Source organism: Phocoena sinus, chromosome 6, assembly GCF_008692025.1.
Source record: "Phocoena sinus isolate mPhoSin1 chromosome 6, mPhoSin1.pri, whole genome shotgun sequence".
NCBI lineage: Eukaryota > Metazoa > Chordata > Mammalia > Artiodactyla > Phocoenidae > Phocoena > Phocoena sinus.
This window is the reverse complement of record NC_045768.1, coordinates 25,843,289-25,853,904: the sequence shown is the minus strand read 5'-3', so window position 1 is coordinate 25,853,904 and position 10,616 is coordinate 25,843,289.

The window sequence follows — 10,616 nt, the reverse complement described above, 5'->3', positions numbered from 1 at the left end:
CGCTGTCCCTGGGGAGGGGACCCCGCCTCGGTCCGAGGCGGGGTCACGCTTTCCAGTTATTTCCAGGCGAAGTAAGAGGCATCCACCGACCGTGACCCTTCTCCGCGGTCACCTGCGATACAGGCATTTAAGGTGGGCAGTTTAACGAGGTGATAACAGAGTGAAAATGGCCTGGTAGCCTCCTGAATTTGAAGCCCCAATTGAGGCTTTCTTTAGAAAGGGAATGTTATGAATAAGGTTACTCTCAAAGAATTCTATTACCAGTAATAACCCCTGAATGTTAATTGGTCATTTTGCTGATTAAAAGTCTTGCAGACCCCTCCAAGGTCTAAGATGAGGAGAAAAAGAATGTATCTGAGTTTACAACTGGGAGGGAAATATCATATTACTTTGCATTAGGTTATACATTAACATACTTGTTGAATTGAATTTTCCGCTTTCACTTTTTAATATCTTTCCAATTCCCAACTAGTCTCTGGAAATTTAAAAAGGGGCGGTGGGAGGATTGGTGATGTGTATGCCACAGATGGAGATGGAAAAGCTGCCCAGAACATGTTGACATTTAAAAAAAAATTAACATTCCCCCCCCCACACTTTAAAACTATGATATTAGGAACAGAGTCATGATGGCAAAAGTTACTTGTAGAACATCTGTTCCTTCCAATGGGAGGATTTCTTTCCTGCCAAGAATTTATGAATTTTATATAGGAGCTGGATTCTGTTTGGGGAAGAGGAAGGAAGCGAGCCAGAGCAGCCCCCTCCTCTGCCTGGAATGCAGGGATACTGTGCTCCTGACTTGTAGATGGTTCTTGAAGCTGCTGATGGGGTAAAAGTCCCCTTTCAGAAGGACATGGCTGAGAATGAAAAAAAAATCACAAACCACTATCACCCGTGGTTCAAAGTGAGTAGAACAATACAAAGGAAGGTCAAGGCCATGGGACTTGAAGACAAGACTCCCATTCACAGGCCTAATCCTTTTTAGAGGAGAAAGGAGAGACTTTATTTTGGGGATAAAACCTGCCCAACTCATATCAGCTCATTTCAAATGTTCCTTTCATTTTCACACGGGCCAGATAGGTGGTCTTGCATTCATCCCAAACACTTCGATCAATCCCTTCATCTGCAGTCAATTGTCTTTTGCTGTTGCTCAACTGAGCCTGGTGACTGGAAGGGTTTTCTTTCTGAAACCACCAGAGGGATGCTCTGAAAAGTCATCTGGGTGAATAGGACACTAAATGGATTAGCAGTTGAAACGTTAATGAATCTCATTTGACTCAAGGCGAGTTCACCTAAGTGGATTTCCAATGGTCTCCTCTTCTGCAAAGAACTTTCTGCTCTTGAAAAAGTGTATGTCCAGCATGGAGGAGATCATTTTGCATTTTCAAGTAAACCATTTTAGGTTCTTACCCTTTACTTGGAATGTGCTTTTTTTTTTTCCTTTTTTGCTCATAGGATTTTGGAAGAAACATAAAAAAAAATCAAATCCATTTAAGTATCAAGAATCTAAATTGTTTCTGTTTGACAGCAAGAGGGAGGAAAAAATAACCATCAACATTAAGGGTTTACAGACGTAAAACAGATAGCTAGCGGGAAGCAGCCGCATAGCACAGGGAGATCAGCTCGGTGCTTTGTGACCACCTAGAGGGGTGGGATAGGGAGGGTGGGAGGGAGGGAGACGCAAGAGGGAGGAGATATGGGGACATATGTATATGTATAACTGATTCACTTTGTTATAAAGCAGAAACTAACACACCACTGTAAAGCAATTATACTCCAATAAAGATGTTTCAAGAAAACAAAAGACAACAAAAACAACAACAAAAATAATCTTATATTTGTTGGAGAAATATTTGCCAAATAATAAAATGTGCATATGTTAGTTTCAGAGCTACCATTGTGACCTGGTGGAATTAAAAAATGAGAAAAAACAAACAAACAACAACCAAAAAAAACCATTAAGGTTTTAGTACATTTGTTTGAGTCAACAAATATTAAGCACTTACTGCATGCCAGGCAGTTTGTTAGGCATCGTTACCCCTCCTTCTATAGGGGAGCTAGACAATAAATGTATCTGGTATATGTTACATCTCAGGTAATGCTAAGTGCCCTGAGGAAAAATCAAGCACATTAAAAGATAATACCAGGGACAGAATGGGAGGGCTCTTTTAGTATGGTCAGGGAAGGCTGCTCCAAGGAACTGACGTTTGAGCAGTGCTTCTGTAACTGTCCCAATGCAAGTATACCCCCAAACACATAAACGTAGATATATTTTTACCAAGTTGGATCGTACTATGTAGGTGTCTCCCCCTCCAGTTAACTTCTCCTGAACATTCTTCTGCATATAAAGAGTATATGGCTCGAGAGCTTGGGACTGGGTAGAATCCGGTTTAATTCCAGCTTCACCACTCACTGGTTTTGTGATTCCTGGCATGTTCCCTAAGCTCTCTTTGCCTCAGATCCTCATCCCTAAAATGTGGAGAAATAATAATGGCTGCCTCACAGGGTTATTGAGGGGACTAAATGAGAAAAATACATGTCAAATGCTGAGTATAGGGACAGCATGTAGTAAATCTTAATAAAGGTTAGCCCTTATTTATTACTGTTTACCAGATAATTTTAATGGAGCATGGTAGTCCATTCTAAGGAGAACTAGGGCTTACTTAACCAATGCCGTACTGCTGGACAGAAAGATTTGTATGTAAACCTAACTCAGATGATATGAATTAGCTAAAGAAGAAAAATAAAACAGGAAAAAAACAAAACCCAAATGTAGGAAATGTGCCAAATCAACACATTTTTTTAGTTGAGACTCTCTTTCTTTCTGCCACCCTGGATGCTGAATCATACACATGAAAAGTCTGTCCATTTACCATCTACACTTAAGGTTTGGGGACCTCTTGGGAATTGCCTGGAGGTCCAATGGTTAGGACTCCGTGCTTCCACTGCAGGGGGCATGGGTTCCATCTGTGGTCGGGGAACTAGGATGCCACATGCCGCACAGCCAAAAAAAAAAAAAAAAAAGGTTTGGGGACCTCTGGGTCTTGCTTAGCAAGTCAGTCTATGGCCTGATACAGGCTGAGAAGGGTCTGGAAAAGTCTTAGGCTGGAATGAGGTTCTGCAGCGGCATAACTGCGGGAGACTTGGGGGCCTCAAATTCTTCGTGAGTGCAAAGGAAACTTCAGGTGAAATGTTTCTTGGAACTCCTTCTGGCTCTGTTATTCATTTGTTCCTTGAGTACTAACCAGCTCCCAGACTGTGCTCCCATGCTCTGAAGAGACTTCCCTGCTTCCAAGATCTGAAATGGTCCTCTGAGTCACTTGTCCATTCCCTGAGGCACAGACCCAGATCTGTTTTAGGTTGAGGTCCCACTTAGGGGAAAAGGGATTATCTTCAGATACTGGGAATATTAGGAGAATGTTGGCAGAGTGTTTTGGAAGATGGCAGAGAGGGAGTGTTTCCCATGGGATGTGGCTGAGAATGTGGGCTCAAAGTACAACACTCCAGCATGCCACTCCTTTTGGCCGACTTCCTCTTGGGCATTCTCCATTCAAGGGGGCCTCAGAGTGTATAGTCTTCGGCAAAAGATACTCTGTTAGGCTAACCTCCAGTTGGCCCAGCTATCAAAAGGGCTGCTAGTTCTTTATTCTAATAGAATGAATACATGTGTGAAGTACTTTGGAATCAGTGAATGAAATACCCAGGAAGAAAAGCATGGCTTATTTACTTTTGATGATTTTATAGAGGCTGTGGTGGTGCTATAATGCAGAAATGGACTACCTTGAGTCATTATCCAAACTGGAGCACAGAAGAATGTGGTGTATTTTTAATGGAATGACAGATAAGATTACTTGTTTCTATTAGAAAGAAGGGTAGATTAGGTCAGTCTTGTCCTTATAGCTTCCTGTGCACCAAATTAACCCCTGTTTAGTTTAAAAAACAAACACATTCCAAGGAGGTGAGGAACAGAAAAACCCCCAAATGAAGTTAACTTGAGTTTACCTGGGAGGTGACATGATGTGGCAGAAAGAGCCTGAGCTTAGGAATCAGGTAGATCTGGCTTCCCATCACAGCCGTGTGACCTTGGGTAAGTCACTTGCCTCCTCTGGGCCTCAGTCTTCTCCACCACAAAATGGGCGTAATCACAAATCCCTAAACATCTAGCAAAGTCCTTGACATGCCATAGGTGCTCCATGAATGTGAATGCTTTCCTTCTACCTCTAGCTTGCTCAACTAGCAACTCCGAGTTCCCAGGACCTTCCTCCAAACATGCAAGAAATGTTTTCTTGTGGTCAATGGCAAAGGCAAAGGATGAAGAGTTAAAAAGAAAACAAACAAATAAACCATACTTCTTCAACTCACAATCTAAGAAATTGTTCCTCCTCATGCAATTTCTTTTTTTATATATACAAATTTATTTATTTATTTATTTTTGGCTGCATTGGGTCTTTGTTGCTGTGATCGGGCTTTGTCTAGTTGGGGCTACTCTTCGTTGCTGTGAAACAGCTTCTCATTGCAGTGGCTTCTCTTGTTGCGGAGCACAGGCTCTAGGCATGCAGGCTTCAGTAGTTCTGGCACACGGGCATAGTTGCTCCGCAGCATGTGGGATCTTCCCGGATCAAGGCTCGAACCCGTGTCCCCTGCATTGGCAGGCGGATTCTTAACCACTGTGCCACCAGGGAAGTCCCTCCTCATGCAGTTTCTATTCCAAGTTTTATGTGTCCAATCTGGGAACACTGTCAAAGCAAATGTTAAAATTGTTTACCAAAGGACAGGTAGTTAAATATCATGTACAGCTGAGAATTTTGTTATCGCAAACCTAAAATAATTTTTCTCAAACCTTTCTTTATAAAGGAAGACATTGGATGGATGTATTCAGATATGTCCTCAGGTGGTCAGAGGATTTTTTTCTTTCAGTTCATTTTGTAGATCCACTGTCTGGTCAGACCTCTGTAGTGATTTTTTTTTTTTTTAAGCAAAGTGCCATGCATTCTAATTAAGGAAATAATAAATGAAAATGTTTGTTTCCCTATACCTATGAGTTATTTGTCAGTTGCTAGATAGATTACTGGCTCACTATTGCTGGAGCCCAGGTAGACTCCACCATTCACAGAGAAAACCAATCTACCTGACTTCCTTAATCAGTGCAAACATTTGGCCGTGCAGTTGTATCAGTTTTTTCACAGGCAGTGTTGATTGTATATCAGAACAAGAAAATGAAAATAAAAAAACTCTAAACCTAGAAGAGGTCATGTGCTTCCAAATGCAAATTGAGATCTAAACATTAAACAATAGGGATCTCAATCCTTTTACAAAGGCACAAATTGCAAATCAGACTCCCATGCCAGAGTGGCTTTACCTAAGTCTTTAATGCAAAGAATCTCTTAGGATCCCAGAGCCTCCCCTTTTTCTACAAGCTTTGGCACCTGGCACCAAAGTAGCCTATGAAGTCAGTTATGCTGCCTAGCCATAAAGTTAATTGCGCTTAAAGCAAAATCAGGTTGTTCCCCCGGTCTAGATATGCAATCTCCAATCTATAGAAACCCAAGTTACCTGGGTTTGCAGGTTAAGCTCCATTTTACTCGAATCATTCATTTCAACAGAAGTTTGTGATATCTTGTCAAATAAGGCTAAATCCTTCACGCTGAACCTGAATAACGCGTTTTAACATGCTTTGACATGCGCCTGATAAACAAGTTGGAGGTATCTAAAATAATAAGCAAACAAGAAAACTGAAGGGAAAGAAATGGCTCATGTGGTTGTAGGCAATGTGGTTGAGTCTCTCAAAGAACTCTCCAATCACTTTTCCAAGAGAGGTAAACAAGTTTTACTGAGTTAGCATGCTGATTTCCATTTAACTTACACTTTATACCCTTAGCAGAGCAATTGCATTAGGAAAAAAATATCTGTAAACAGGCATATTTATATATTCTTATTCATTTTCAGTCCCATCACTCTTTGCACTGTTGCTGTTAAGGTAGGTGTTGAACAGATTATATATGTTTGAATGAAGTTGCATGGAAATAGCAGAACAAAGCCAGAATTATATTTTTACATTTTTTCCTATGTTTTCCCTAGAGGGGCACCGTGGTAAGTGAATAGTCCTTGTTTCAGCTGGTAACACAATACTATAATAGAAGCACAATAGAGATCAATGAAACACATTTTTGGACATCGGAGCACAACATCACATTGAATTTAGAACTTTCCTTTTAAAACCATCCTTTTGCTTGTGTCTTAAAAAGAATCTGTGTTAGCCTCTAATGTTCCCTTGGGTTCTCAGGATAGAGCCATCAGCCGGTTGGCTTGTTAAGCGAGACCTAGGCCCTGGCTGGTATTCAGATCCCCACCTGATGTGACCTTGGGCAAGTCCAGTCTTTTATCCCGGCCTCAGTTTTCTCCTTGAGTTAAAAGGTCTTGAAGACCCTTTCCTGCTCAGACAGCCTGTATAATTTTATAGCTTTCAGTGCCTGCAGTCTGTTGCTCATTCCTCTGTGAGGCGGTAACAATGCCTCAGAGGCAGGGGCATTTGTCAATTCCATGCACTGTTTTCTAGAGTCAGTTTTCTAGAACAGTTTAGACATGTTCAGAAGTCAGAAAATTACTGTCATCCAAGCAGCAAGGAGAGTCTCAAGCTTGAAGAGCAGCAGACTTGAAGAAGAATAGGTGACCCTTCCTCATTCGGGCAGACTAGCCCACCCAGGATCCTAGAATGGAAAGTGCCTTCTTTAAGCTTTTAAAGTGTGTTTTTTACAAAAAAAAAATCTTCATAGTTTGTCATATGTTCACGATACACTTATATTTTTGCCCTTGAAAGGAGGCACAATGGGTTTTCCAAAGGGAAGAATAAAATATTTTCTTTCCCAAATTCTGGCTTCCTGAAGGCCATGCCCAGTTGTCCCCTAACTGCTTCCAGTGGGTCACCTGACACCCATCTGCCTCCCCTAATACACATCAACCCCCGCCCATACGAACAAAATTCTTTCCAGAATCAACGCCGAAAATCACCTGGCAAGGAGGAGTCCCCTAAGAAGAAATGCCAAGATTTGGGCTAAATAATCAATAAATGATTAGTTGTATTCAATTAAATCCAGTAACTGTGGGTATTCAAGGGCAAAGAAGAGAAGCTCCCCAGTACCCTTCAGGAGCTCGTGTCTGTTGGGGGAGCCAAACCCATAAAGTCTTTTTTTTTAAATTCTTATTGAAATATAGTTGATTTACAATGTTGTGTTAGTTTCAGGTATACAGCAAAGTGATTCAGTTATATATATATATATGTGTTTGTATGTGTGATATATATACATGTGTATATATTCTTTTTTAGATCCTTTTCCATTATAGGTTATTACAAGATATAGATATAGCTCCCTGTGCTATAGAGTGGGTCCTTGTTGCTTATCTACTTTATATATAATGGTGTGCATAAAATCTTGTAGTCTATATAGATATGATTTAAAATTTTTTATTTATTTATTTTTGGCTGCCTTGGGTCTTTGTTGCTGCACGTGGGCTTTCTCCAGTTGCGGTGAGCGGGGGATACTGTTCGTTGCAGTATGCGGGCTTCTCATTGCAGTGGCTTCTCTTGCTGCGGAGCACGGGCTCTAGGCGCGCGGGCTTCAGTAGTTGTGGCGCACGGGCTTAGTTGCTCCGCGGCATGTGGTATCTTCCCGGACCAGGGCTGGAACCCACGTCCCCTGCATTGGCAGGCGGATTCTTAACCACTGCACCACCAGGGAAGTCCAGGATATGATTTTAACGAAAAATCTAGATTGAGGGGGTGGGAGGGCTTATTAAGAACTCGCTATGAAGGATATATAAGTGCTTGTCAGGGGAATATGGATCTTACCAGAAGCAGCAGAGACCAACATCTGCCAGCAAAGGCTCAAAGGCTGGAGCAGGCATAGTGCGTTGGGGGGTCCAGAGTAGTTTTGCATGGCTGGTACACTTAAGGTGTGATTGGGTACTTAAGGAGATGGTACTGGACAGACAGCTGGGGGCCACAATTTAACTCTTTATCCAGTACACCTTAGGGACCTTGGGAAGGTAATGAGTAGGGGAGGGGCTTGACCAGATCTGTTTGACCGGGAGAGCTGTGTGCTGGGACAGAAACAGGTACTTTTCTTCCACCTCAAACTAAAAGTATAGATCATATTCATGGCATAGTGACCAGCTCAGAAAACTTCTGCAGGAAACGTCCCCATCTTGTCTACCTTGACAAAGGAAATAGCACCTTAATTGGGAGACAGAAAGTCTGGGGCTTTTAACTCCTAAACAGGTTTACTGGAAGAACCTGGATGTTAGTAAATCCTTCTGACTTGGGGTGTATCCATTTGCCTGTAGCCCTACTTGCCCAGCAGACTGAGGACAAAAGCATTAGAAGAGAAATGCTTTGAGTATGTCAGCAAGAATGGGAAAAAAAACAAAACACTAATCTGTGAGGGGAACCTCGGTTTTCTCGTCCATAAAATGGGGATGAGAGAGGGAAATCCCACCCCTACCTTTTGTTGTGAGGCTTAATTGAGGTAATGGAGTGTGTAAATGCTTCATAGACCTCACAGAGTTGTGCAGAATTAAGGGGTGACTGTACACCAGCAAAAAGTGACCCGATCAGCAAAGAGGTATTCTTGTCTTTACTGAAAAAATCCCTTCCATGCGTCGTGTCTAAGAGACTCTGCTTGTGGTTTGCACCAACTCACATATCTCCTTGGCTTTCAGCAGGTGTATCTAAGAGTTCCTTCAATTTCCCTGTAAAGTTATTTATCCATTGTAGCTTTTAAGAGGGTGTGCAGGGTAACGTGCCTGAGTGCACTGGCTTTGTTTCATGATGATCTGACCACCATTCGGTAGTGTGTTATTTGGTGCCAGTTAGTACAGATTCATATATTATAGGTGAGATAGGTGTTGTAACCCCACTCAACCTCCTGGCCTCAGATACCTTGGACTGGACGTGGTTGACTGTTTGCCCTAATTGATTTTAGAGAATTGTCAAATCTCCACCTGCGGCTTCATCTATCCGTCTATTTATCTATCTCTCCATAAAGAGCTACTTCTCGTTTCTTATTCTGTTTAGATGATAACATGTAACATAGACATGAAAAGAAACGCAAAAGGGTAGCAAATGGCCCTCATACTCTGGGATATCATTATAATTATTGTGTTGTATCAATGAAAATTGTTCTAGGAGGTATACTCAGATGTCAAAGGGATTCTGGAAGTGTGATTTATTTCCTGTCGTTGCTATTAAATTAGATTTGTATTTATTTCCTCCTTTTCCTTTAAGAACAAGTGGCACAGGACATTTGGGAAGACGGGTTGCAACATGCTGACTCATTTAGGGTGTTGAGAAGAAGTGATATTATAGCACTGGCGTCGTGGAAAACAATTAAAAAGATAGGCTCCCTACGTTCATATTTCCAGAGAAGCAATTTGACTGAGATTCCTACCCCATGCACTTCCTCCCCCTCAACTAAGTCAGCTGGCTATGGTAGCCTAGAGACCAGCCTGAAAGATTTTCTGTGTTTATGCTAACATTTTAGCAGTTGGTTTCCTTTGTGTTTAGACTCTGTGACCAGGGCATTGAACCCCTAGGTACTTCAGAAGGATTTAAGAATTTGTTAGTTTTTTAGGAGATGGTGAGAAATTTACTCAAAATTTACTTTTTTGTTTAAGGTAAAGCCTTCCAAAGGGTGTCTTGTTCTCAACTGTCATTTTAGTTTCACTTAATGTGAAAAAAAACCACAAAACTTTATACAGCATTCTGATTGCAACTGTATTCTCTGCATTTTCACAGGTAGAACACTCCGTGCTATATTGCACAGCATTCATTATGTAGAGAGTTCTTGGTGGTTTTGTATGAAATATTATTGACTGAGTGCTCTGCATGTGGACAGTGAATGATAGTTTCATAAACGACCTTTAGGAAGTACATAGCTTCAGCTTATCGCTATAAAAACATGTCACTGTACAATAGCGTGTAAAAGGTGCTAAGAAAAGACGAGGAAATAAAATACATGAAAGGTTAATATATAATAACAAATAAAGTGACAAAATAAAATATACACAAAAAAGGTTTGTGTAGGTCTAGGATGGTGTCTATGCGTTTTATAAGAGAGGGAGAAGGGTGAAGGTGGGGAGAAAGAGAGAGAATAAGGACTACAAATTCTTATTGCGCTGAATGGAGCTTCAGAAGCCAGAACGTATCATAGAACAGGTGGCTACATAGGCTGCTAAATTTAGATATCCCCATAGATCAAAGTACAGCGGGTACCACCACGGGCTTGTTTTAGTATTTTCCCTGCAGACTTGCTTCCATAGCATAAGGACTGACTTACCTGGACTTTCTTATATGTAAAGAAATTATATGTAAAAATCGTGAATCTCCAAATATGAAATAACATTGCTTATTTCTAAAAACGAACAGTTTTTGAAAGGAAGAGGATTAATCCCCACCAATCCTACTTGAGACGGTGACGGTTCCTGTTTTGTTTTAACAAACCCAAACAAGACGGTAGGAGTCAAACAGGTTCTCAGGTTGAAAGACTATTTTGCTGGAAAAGGCATTTTGTTGGAAAAGAGAGACTGAAGGTCTGTTGATGTGTAGGAAACGCTATTGTTAATCC